Here is a 12,474-nt window from a genome sequence, read left to right on the forward strand (position 1 = left end):
CCTCAAGGATCTAGAACTAGAAATACCATTTGACCCAGCCATCCCATTACTGGGCATATACCCAAAGGATTATAAATCATGCTGCCATAAAGACACAGGCACACATACGTTTATTGCAGCACTATTCACAATCGCAAAGACTTACCCAAATGTCCATTGATGATAGACTGGATTAAGAAAATGTGGCACATATCTACCATGGAATACTATGCAGCTATAAAAAAGGATGAGTTCATGTCCTTTGTAGGGACATGGATGAAGCTGGAAACGATCATTCTCAGCAAAGTATCACAAAGATAAAAAACCAAACACCACATGTTCTCACTCATAGTTGGGAATTGAACAATGAGAACACTTGGACACAGGAAGGGGAACATCACACACCAGAGCTTGTCATGGGGTGGGAGATGGGGGAGGGATAGCATTAGGAGATATACCTAATGAAAATGACGAGTTAATGGGTGCAGCACATCAACATAGTACATGTATACATATGTAACAAACCTGCACGTTGTGCACATGTACCCTAGAACTTAAAGTATAATAAAAAAAAAATCAGAGTATTCAAAGAATCAAAAAGTTTCCACAAACTCAAACATCTAAACTGTGCAGTAGATTTTTTCCTTTTCCAGGGAGCCCTGCTGCCTTAATTAAGGCAATACAAAGATGGTGTGTAGATTGTATCTCATATGACAATGTTGAATGGTGTGACTTCCTGAAAGATCATGCAGAGACCCTTCCCTGTTCCTCAGGAAAGTGTGCTGAAATTGATTTGCGATGCTCACCATCATTCAGCAAAAATATACCTTTCTCAATACTGTGTACCTGACCTTTCAAGATATGAGGTTCTGAAGATAGCCAGAGAGCAAATGCAAACAAATGGTGCAGTGTCTATCAAATATTCTGTTATCATGATGTTTACAAAGGCTCTTCACTCAACTTTTGATTCTCTATATAAGAGAAAGGAGATGTTTTAAATCCTAGTGATGTAAGGAGTTCAAATCCTTAGAGACTCCAGGTAACCTCTGCTCTAGGGACTTCATATGCCTTTGCTTTTACTTCCTGGCCTTGGACTATTTTATGTGATTCTTCCTAGGTTGAGGTGGAGAAAGGCCAAAAAAAGTTTTACTAGATCCTTAACTTCATTCACAACTCTGGTTAGAATATTTTGATAAGAAGGAGGAGGAAAACCTGGGCTTCAGCTTAGCATCTGGGTTGCTAGCAGATCTTTGTCACTGTAGACTAAAGAGATTTGAAAACTAGGAGGGTTAGCACAAGTTACTGAAATGTGAAAAGAGTGATGACTATGTATCAGCTCTGTTTGGTTTGCTCCAAGAGAAATTGCATTTTTAAAGCTCTCCTGTGAAAAATGTGAGGCTTTCTGAATGCACAACTTCTTACAATTCTGCACTAAGGTAGGTTCCTGCAAAGGTAGTGAGGTCATGTTTATCTAGCAGTGCTGGGAAGGCTTCATTTAGCCATGGCTGCTTTAAATATATACATAGATATTTAAAGTTATCATCAAGGGGAAGTTTTCTTCCTTTTCCTCACCCCAGAGTAATGTGTTTGCTCTAAATGGCTGTCCTGAGCTGCACATTGAATTTTTTGTTGCTGTTAAGTCATGTCCTATAATTTCTATATGATGTTTGGAAATAAGGTTGTTGGTTTTTTTTATTATTATTATACTTTAAGTTCTAGGGTACATGTGCATAACGTGCAGGTTTGTTACATATGTATACTTGTGCCATGTTGCTGTGCTGCACCCATCAACTCGTCAGCACCCATCAATTCATCATTTATATCAGGTATAACTCCCCAGTGCAATCCCTGCCCCCTCCCTCCTCCCCATGATAGGCCCCAGTGTGTGATGTTCCCCTTCCCGAGTCCAAGTGATCTCATTGTTCAGTTCCCACCTATGAGTGAGAACATGCGGTGTTTGGTTTTCTCTTCTTGTGATAGTTTGCTAAGAATGATGGTTTCCAGCTGCATCCATGTCCCTACAAAGGACACAAACTCATCCTTTTTTATGGCTGCCTAGTATTCCATGGTGTATATGTGCCACATTTTCTTAATCCAGTCTGTCACAGATGGACATTTGGGTTGATTCCAAGTCTTTGCTATTGTGAATAGTGCTGCAATAAACATACGTGTGCATGTGTCTTTGTAGTAGAATAATTTATAATCCTTTGGGTATATACCCAGTAGTGGGATGGCTGGGTCATATGGTACATCTAGTTCTAGATCCTTGAGGAATCGCCATACTGTTTTCCATAATGGTTGAACTAGTTTACAATCCCACCAACAGTGTAAAAGTGTTCCTATTTCTCCACATCCTCTCCAACACCTGTTGTTTCCTGATTTTTTAATGATGGCCATTCTAACTGGTGTGAGATGGTTCATTGTGGTTTTGATTTGCATTTCTCTGATGGCGAGTGATGATGAGCATTTTTTCATGTGTCTGTTGGCTGTATGAATGTCTTCTTTTGAGAAATGTCTGTTCATATCCTTTGCCCACTTTTTGATGGGGTTGTTTGTTTTTTTCTTGTATATTTGTTTGAGTTCTTTGTAGATTCTGGATATTAGCCCTTTGTCAGATGAGTAGATTGCAAAAATTTTCTCCCATTCTGTAGGTCGCCTGTTCACTCTGATGGTAGTTTCTTTTGCTGTGCAGAAGCTCTTTAGTTTAATTAGATCCCATTTGTCAATTTTGATTGTATATTTAGAAAACCCCATCGTCTCAGCCCCAAATCTCCTTAAGCTGATAAGCAACTTCAGCAAAGTCTCAGGATACAAAATTAATGTGCAAAAATCACAAGCATTCTTATACACCAGTAACAGACAAGCAGAGAGCCAAATCAGGAATGAACTTCCATTCACAATTGCTTCAAAGAGAATAAAATACCTAGGAATCCAACTTACAAGGGATGTAAAGGACCTCTTCAAGGAGAACTACAAACCACTGCTCAGTGAAATCAAAGAGGACACAAACAAATGGAAGAACACACCATGCTCATGGATAGGAAGAATCAATATCGTGAAAATGGCCATACTGCCCAAGGTTATTTATAGATTCAATGCCATCCCCATCAAGCTACCAATGAGTTTCTTCACAGAATTGGAAAAAACTGCTTTAAAGTTCATATGGAACCAAAAAAGAGCCCGCGTTGCCAAGACAATCCTAAGTCAAAAGGACAAAGCTGGAGGCGTCACGCTACCTGACTTCAAACTATACTACAAGGCGACAGTAACCAAAACAGCATGGTACTGGTACCAAAACAGAGCTATAGACCAATGGAACAGAACAGAGTCCTCGGAAATAATACCACACATCTACAGCCATCTGATCTTTGACAAACCTGAGAGAAACAAGAAATGGGGAAAGGATTCCCTATTTAATAAATGGTGCTGGGAAAATTGGCTAGCCATAAGTAGAAAGCTGAAACTGGATCCTTTCCTTACTCCTTATACGAAGATTAATTCAAGATGGATTAGAGACTTAAATGTTAGACCTAATACCATAAAAACCCTAGAAGAAAATCTAGGTAGTACCATTCAGGACATAGGCATGGGCAAGGACTTCATGTCTAAAACACCAAAAGCAACGGCAGGAAATAAGGTTGTTTTAACCCAACTTACTTCCCTGGGTGGGGAAGAATAATAACACACCCACTTTTGTAAACAAATTTATTTGAGGATCAGTGGGGGTGGTGAGTGAGAGACAACCTCTAAGCCCACAAGTAGTCAATTCCTTGGGGACTGCCTCCAAAGCCTTCAGTTAGCTAAACCTTTTCCTAAAGAGACACCAGTTCAGAAACAGTTAAAATAGGAAAGGATATTTTCCCACTACATATAGGCTTTGGTATGCATAACACATTTTGTCTTCCTTCTGGCGATAACAATATTTCTTATAAGTATGCTAAGTTCCATAGTAAGAGCAGGTCAGAGTATCATGCAATTGTTAATTTAAAGCTTTATTAAAATATATGCATCCCCCACAGCCATACTCTACAGGAGTTAAGTGGGTAGAGAAAAAGTGATCTCTTATAGCCCAAATCAGAGAATGAAATGAGAAATCAACAATAAATATTTTTAACCATTCAAGTTCTTCATATCATCATAAAAAGATCAGTTTGAAGATTGTAGATACATCCCAAAGCTGTTCTCATCCAATCAGAAAAGTGTAGTTATTACTTATCTTTCCTTCTTTTAAGTAAATTTGCTTGAAGAAGAGAAAGACCTGGACCTAGGGGGTGCAGGAAGGCATGGGAAAGAGAAGGGAGAGTGAGAGAGAAGGAAAGACACAAACTCAGAGAAAAACATGCCTTTTGCTTAAAAGCCCTATCAGTTGTTTTGCCTTAATTTAGTTAGAAACTCAAAAAGGTAGAAGCAGGAAGCAGCACAATAGGACCAATTTTTAACAGAAACACATGGGACAGGAGTGTATGATAGCAAGCTTCTAACTTTCTCATGTGTCTGATTATTTTTATGGAAGTGATATTGAAGCATAATGAATGTCAGAGAATTGTATAAATCCTACATGCACACACCCATGTAGTCTGCACCCAGATCAAGGAACACAATGTTATCTGTCCCCCAGGAGACCCATCCTGCCCCCCTACCAATCACTTCTCCCCAACCCCTGGTCACCATTATCCTGATTTCTCAGACCATAGATTAATTTTTCCTATTTTTGAACTTTATGCAAATGAAATCATAGTATGATGTCTCAGTGACTGGCCTCTTCACTCACTAATTTGTGAGTTTATTTTTTCATGTAACAGTAGTTGATTTTCAGTAAGTGTAGAATTCCATTGACTATCACACAATATTTCACCCATTCTACTGCTCATTGGCATTTTGCTTGTTTCCAGTACAGGGCTATTATAATCTGTGTTGCCATGATTAATCTTGTATGTACCTTGTTAGTGAATATTTACCTACATATTTTATCTTCATTTATTTTAAGAACAGCAGTCTCCCAGAATACTAAGAAATTGAAATTTAATTTGTCTTATGAAACTATATACATGTAAAAAGGACAGTACAATTTCAAAGGAATTGACTAGCTCTGCTAAGAGAGAGACCAAAAAGAAGATGAAAGTCCCACAAAACCTGTCTTGGGAAGTTTGCGTCAAAATGGAGTTAACTTTTAAAATGTTACAATTTGTTTAGTGATTCATTTCATTGACTAATTGCTTTGATCTTTAAAGTAATGAAAACAGTTGAAAGAGGAAAAGAGTGGGTACTCCCTGTGCTTAGCAATTAAGTTTCATGGAGATAATTCCTAAGGATGGCAGAGGATAAAGTATACCCCAGCTTCATTTGAAACATGGTCTTGCAGCAACAAATTTGTGTTGTGTTTTCAGAATATGGCTTGACAGTTTTGAAGGAATTGTAAGTTTGAGAACCACCATAATCCAGGTTCTCTCATAGTGTAACTTCTTCCCAGGATTGAATTAGACGTGTGGAAAGTTATAAACTCATACCAAGATGAACCATACATGTGAAACACATGGATTTAGAAGAAATTATATATTAAAAAAGTAAAATATCAGCTGAGTAGGTAAAAGAAATTTTTATATGAACTGCTTCACGAATTTATGTCATCCTTGCCTAGGGGCTATGTTAATCTTTGTAATCATTCCAATTTTAGTATATGTGCTGCCCAAGTGAATGAGCGTTTGTACTGATTATGTTTTTAAATGATAATATTGTCAATATATTGAGTTAAACATATTATGAAAATTTCATCTATTTCTTTTTACTTTATTAAGGGAGCTATAAAAATTTTAAGTTACATCTGTGACTTTTGTTACATTTTTACTGTTTTTAGATCTTCACATCACCTTTCAAAGACTGGTGGTTTGGCCCAGAAAGCAATGACTTTGACAGGATTGGGGAAATGAATTTCTCAGGTGACATATTACAAGTGCTTACTTTCGGCATCTACCAATGGATTTCAGGGCCCGTGTAGATTTAGTGCAGTTGCAACTATCTTTTACCTTGTTATTTCAAAGCTTCAATGGTAAGATTAACATAAATTTAGTAAGTGCTAACTGTGTGCAGAGATAAGAGAGATATATGGCCACTGTCTCTCATTGAAAAGTTCCACACGTTTCATTCATTCATTTGTTCGTTCAATAAAAATTTATTGAGCTTCTACTCTGTGTTGGCAACAAGGCAAAGCATATGAGATTTGGTAGTAAACAAAGCACATTCTCTACTGCTTGTTGGCCACTTGTATGTTTTCTTTTGAGAAGTGTCTGTTCATGTCCTTTGCCCACTTTTCAATGGGGTTATTTGTTTTTTGCTTATTCAATTGCTTAAGTTCCTTATAGATTCTGGATATTAGACCTTTGTCAAATATGTAGTTCACAAATACCTTTTCTTATTCTGTAGGTTGTTTGTTGATAGTTTCCTTCACTGTGCAGAAGCTCTTTAGTTTAATAAGGTCCCATTGCCAATTTTTTTTTCTTGTAGCAAGTGCTTTTGAGGACTTAATCATAAATTATTTCCCAAGGCTGATGTTAAGAATGGTATTTCCTAGGTTTTCTCCTATGATTTTAATAATTTTAGGACTTATAGTCAAGTCTTTAATACATCTCGAGTTTATTTTTATATATGGTAAAAGATAGGGGTCTAGTTTTGTTCTTCTGCATATGGTTAGCCAGCTATCCCAGCACCATTTATTGAATAAGGAGTCCTTTCCCCATTGCTCATTTTTGTCATCTTTGTTGAAGATCAGATGCTTGTAGGTGTGTGGCTTTATATCTGGGTCCTCTATTCTGTTCTACTGGCTTATGTGCCTGTTTTTGTACCAGTACCATGCTGTTTAGGTTACTGTGGCCTTGTAGTATAGTTTGAGGTCGGGTAATGTGATTCATCCAACTTTATTCTTTTTTCTTAGTATTGCTTTGGCTATTTGGGCTCCTTTTTTGGTTCCAAATAGGTTTTAGAATAGTTTTTAAATTCTGTAAAAAATGACATTGGTAATTTGATAGAAATAGCATTGAGTCTGTAGATTGTTGTAGGCAATATGACCATTTTAATGATATCAATTCTTCTAATCCATGAGTATGGAATATTTTTCCATTTGTATGTGTTTAAACATTTTTGTCCTGTGCCCTTCTAATCCTGTGCTTTCTCCATCAACCGCCATCCACAGCCTCAGAAAACAGCTCATTTAATTTCTACCAGAAAGTCAGAGAATCAGGAGGGTCACTAACTAAAAGGGTCTTACACATACATACATAAATCATTTGCCTGGAGAGCCATGCCCTCGGTCTGATGCTTTCAAATGCTCTCTCATATGGAGAGACGCATAATCCACTCACTTATAATTCAGAAAGGGGTCCAACGTCAATTTCCTCAAAGAGCTTTCTTTCAGAAGATAGAGAGGATGCATTTTGAACCATTTAATTGCTCCTATGAGTGACTTGCATAATGCCTATATAACCATCTAGACAGCACATGTTGCCTGAAACAGCACATGCCAGTTATTTTCGTTGCTGCCTTTAAAATGAAATTGCATGCACATCTGAAGCTGAATGGCTCCTGATGTGTGATTATACCTTTACCCTGATTCTAAACAGAAAAGATGGCTTTTTTAATTAACTCATTTTCTAGCAGGAAGGGATCATTTCTAAGGAGTGACAGTTTCTGTGTTCAGATTTCAGCTCTGGTACTCACTCACTGATGAAACTTGGACATATTAGCTAGACAGCTTGAGCAACATCACCTCACTTGAAGGCCACCTTGTGTATTAAGGCAAAAGGACTTTTTAAAAAGTGGCATTTACTTGATTATATAGTAAAATTATGCACATCGTATACAATGTACACATGCAGGAAAGTATACAAAAGTAACTTAACAATCACCTGTCTTTCCACTGCCAAAAATAAATATCATGTGTTAACATTTCTGTGTACCCCCTTCCAGTTGTTTTTGAATATTTTTTAATAGTGGAAGCCAAACTATATCTATATAATTATGTATTTTGCCTCTTTTACTTGGCGTTACTGTGTAAATACTTTACCTCATAATGAAACTCTTTTTAATGTAATTTGCTTTCATATATACCGTTAGATAAGATAAACATATTATTTAGTCTTAGGAGGAAATATAGGTAGGTAAAAGACATTTAAGCCATTAAAAAACACTGAGGTAGATAAAAGCGGTCTTAAAATATTAAAGACAAATAAATACTAGTATCTGTAAAGTTTAATTCATACTCTCACATAATGTCCTTTCTGTTGTTTTAAGTTTATAAATTAATTTGCTTAAATTATGACATTTAGAGACAACGGATGTCCTCATTTTGGGGAGAAAGATACTTTCTAACAAAAATCAGCTGATGAGGATTTAATAAGCACCAGCCCTTGCCCCGTATGAAAGAATTGTGAATTACCAGTTACAGCATCGATGCCATTGTTCAGCTGCCTGAGCAAAACATGAGGTGGCACACCTGTCAGAGAAGGAAGAGAAGTGACTGCTGGAGAAGTTCTTAGGAAGACTTAAACTGGGCTTTGAAGGATTGGGTAGGATTGAAATAAGACTTTATAATGCAGGGCTTTTAGCAGTCATATGCCATATTCCTTAATCTACAAATGGTGGGCTTGCAATTATTTCTACACAACAAATATAAATCCATAGTGCCAAATGCATGCATTTTCTTGAGGCTTCCAGTGTGGATGGTGTGTACTTCTGAGAGATGGAAATGACAAGTAGATAACTCTAGAGGTGATTACGCAATGAGCAATTCTGGAGGAGTGCAGGAGAATGTTGGCTTACAGATTTTTTTTTTTTTTAAATAAGATTGGCTGGTAGGAGGAGTGGGTAGAATATGTGGAAAAAAGAGGAGAGAGCAATTAGGTAAAAATGTTAGGCTACTCTCTTAGTTAAATATTAACAATATTGTGGAGCGTTTGACTTGATTTATTCAAATGTGCTTTCCCTCCAACTCCTTTTGCAATTTACATCACTGACTCAGCTTTTGTTGGGGCATCAACCTCTAAGAAAGCTTGATGAAAGCTAAGAACCACTGGTCCCAGTTTAAGAAGGGCTGGTTTATAAACAGAATCTGGTTACATAAACTACTATTCCTCTATTCTGGGTTTGTTTCCCCACCACCAGTACCAGTTCCTTTGGATTTTGTATCAGGTTCATTTGAATTGGAAGGGGAGAAGAAAGCTCAGCTTAACTGACAGCCTCCTTTGTGCTTTGTGAGCAGCTCTGTGCTAGGCACCAAACACACATAGGAGCCCTGCGTCCTCACAATCGCCGTCACAGTCACAAATGGGCAGCATTTCTACTTGTGGACAGGGAGTGGAAAACCCAGGGAATGACAGTGGGATATTCAGCAAAGGAGGCTTACAGGAAACAAAGACCCTCAAGAATGAAGCTATGGTTTTAGGATACAGCTATTCAGTTTTCTATGACTTAGCATGCAAAGACATGGATTAATTCTGCTTCAGAACTCCATTTTAGCTGGATAATGGAAGTCATTTTGTTCTCTCCATGATTACCAGAAATTCATACTCTGGGAAAGAACAGACAAAAGACCATTTATAAAAACCAATCCAAGTAATAAAGAAGTTAATAAGATACTTTCATGAGAATTTCCCCCAATGATTTTAATATTTAGTTGGCATGTACTTGAAAAGCTGCTTCTTAGAAGTTGATACTCATTAATGATGATGATATTAATAATAATAATAATATCATATGACCACTACTACTAATATGCTTTGAGTGCTCCTTATAAACTGGTAGTTATATTGGGTGCTTGTGTGAATACAATTGCTCAATTATTTGGCCATAGATAACATTATCATCCTTACCTTTTAGATGAAAAACTGAGGCCCCTGTTCCCTTACATGGAAAATGGTTTTTGGTTCAGGTCCATCTGGTACCAAAACCATGCTTTTGACTACTACTCCCCACTGCTTGTTTAGAGCTGAAAGGGATCTCAGGGAAGGTCATTTCCCATATTAGGGGCCCCTAATGGTAGTGGCTTGATCAGCATCACACAGGTCCTTAGCAGAGAGTTAGAATTGCATCCTGGTCTGTTGCTGTAATTAGATTCAAAAAATATACAGGCCAATGTGGACCACTCGAAAATAATCCTGGTATTCAATGATTATTTGTGAGTGATATGGCTATATTGTGGCAATTGCAGCAAAATTAAAAAGCAATGTTTTCTGTTAAGATGTAATTGTATGTGTTCCGAATGATGGGGGTGAGAGTCTATCAGAGAAACATGCACAGTTTTATATTCTGATGTGTATGGTATTACCATACACGTATTTGTTTCACAGATATTATGCATCATCTACGATATGACAGGCACTGTGCCAGAGGATGGAAATACAGCAATAGGCAGGACAAACCTCATCCCTCCTCTTGTGGACCTGACGTTCTAGTGGAATAAGACAGAAGACTGTTCAAGTAATTAATAAGAAAAATACCGGATAGTGATAAGTGCTTTGTATAACGTTAAAGCTGGTGGTACAATAGAGACCTTCCGGGAGCTACTTTAGATTGGGCAGTCTGGGGAGATGACAATTAGGCTGAAACCTGAACAACAAAAGGAAACAGTCACATGAGATAAGAGGAATGAGTGTTCCCGGCAAATGTAACAATGATTGCTGTGGAAAAGCTCTGAAATAGGACAAACCCTGAGATTGGCTTGCTTGAGAAAGAGAAAGAAGGCCTGTGGCACTGGCATCCAGTAAAAGAGGGCAAAGGTAATAACATCACAGAGGTGCCCAGGGGTTTGCTCTTGTGGTTATTTCTGAGCCAGAGGAAACAGTTTGAATGTTATTCTAAGTGCAATGGGAAGCCATTGGAAGTTTCAGGCAGGAGGAGCGACATGATTCAATATATTTTTTTAAAAGATCACTAACATCTGGGAAGTAAGAAAAGCAACAGTAGGAGCTGGGATTTCAATGAGGAAACATGACAATTGATCAGCAAAGGACTGTGGCAAGGACTCAAGTGGCAGCAATGCAGATGTACAGAGGTAGTAGGATCTGAGTTATATTTGGCAATAGACTCAACAGAACTTGACGATGGATTAAGTGAAGGAAAAAGAAAGAAAAAGCTAAATCAAGAATAGTGTCTACATTTTTTGTTTGTGCAGTTGAGTACATGATGGTATTGTTTACTGTGTTGCAAGAGGAAGAGGTTTAGGATGGAAAAGTCCAGAATTTGGTTTGGGCTGTGTTGGGTTTGAGATGCATATTGTACTCCACCATGCAGGTAGAGGCACCCATTAAGCATTGGGTCTAAGAGTCTGGTGCTTAGTGGAAGGTCAAGGCTAGAGATACAGTTTTGAGTGTCATTTGCATAGGAGGTGGCACTTAAGGCCACCTATTGGATGATAAGATCTAAAGAGAAAGGACACTGAGGAAAGGGTACCCAGGACAGGGCCCTGGCACTCCCCAACATTTGACGTCAAACAAAGGAGGCGGAATAAATCATGGATGCTGGGAAGGAAGGTCGGGGAGACTGAAGGAAAACCATGAGAATGGTACCCTGGAACCTAAGAGAAGTTATACAAATAAGACATAGCTGGATGCCACTAAGGAAAATAAAGAATGATGATGACAAATAGCAATCAACCTGGGCCCGAAGCGGGACTTTTTGACCCCACCCTTTGACCCTGAAGGCTTTAAGAATAGGTAACCAGACCACCAGGAGAGCTTCAGCCTGTCTCTCTTTCTCCACTTTTACTTTTTCTCTCTCATTCTCTGCCTCTTGACCTCTCTAAGTCTCATTTTTCTGGAGAATCAGACTCAAAATCTTGTACCCCAGTTTTCTCATAAGGCTAGCAATTTTTTATCTCATTTATTATTTTTATTCCATTTAGATATATTCAGCATTTTATTCCATTTAGAAATGTTCAACATTTAGAAATACCAAGTTGGGGCAGGGCGCAGTGGCTCATACCTGTAATCCCAGCACTTTGGGAGGCTGAGGTAGGCAGATCATGAGGTCAGGAGTTTGAGACCAGTCTGGCCAACATAGTGAAACCCCATCTCTACTAAAAATACAAAAAATTAGCTGAGTTTGGTGATGTGTGCCCGTAGTCTCAGCTACTCGGGAGGCTGAGGCAGGAGAATCACATGAACCCAGCAGCTGGAGGTTGCAGTGAGCCAAGATCGCGCCATTTCATTCCAGCCTGGGCAACAATGCAAGACTCTGTCTCAAAAAGAAAAAAAAAGGAAAAAAGAAATATCAAGTTGGTAGTACCTAAAAATTGATGGAAAATAGCACCCTCTTGACAAAATCTAGATGTATAACGGTTGACTCAGAAAAATGAACCTCAGTAGAAATAATGGCCAATGAAAAAATCACTGTGGCAATATATATTTGAAATCATTGTGAATAAAAACTGGTAGATGAAGTAAGTATGTATTGAAGATTTTCAGGCCGGGCGCGGTGGCTCACGCCTGTAATCCCAGCACTTTGGGA

The 12,474-nt window shown here is 38.2% G+C and overlaps 1 protein-coding gene across 1 annotated transcript in view; it reads left to right on the plus strand.

Moving 5' to 3' along the window:
- The window catches only part of CADPS (Ca++-dependent secretion activator), a 482,801-nt gene that overhangs the window by 54,510 nt on the left and 415,817 nt on the right, over nucleotides 1-12,474 (plus strand). The window lies entirely within an intron of this gene.

This window comes from Colobus angolensis, unplaced genomic scaffold, assembly GCF_000951035.1.
Source record: "Colobus angolensis palliatus isolate OR3802 unplaced genomic scaffold, Cang.pa_1.0 Scaffold26, whole genome shotgun sequence".
NCBI lineage: Eukaryota > Metazoa > Chordata > Mammalia > Primates > Cercopithecidae > Colobus > Colobus angolensis.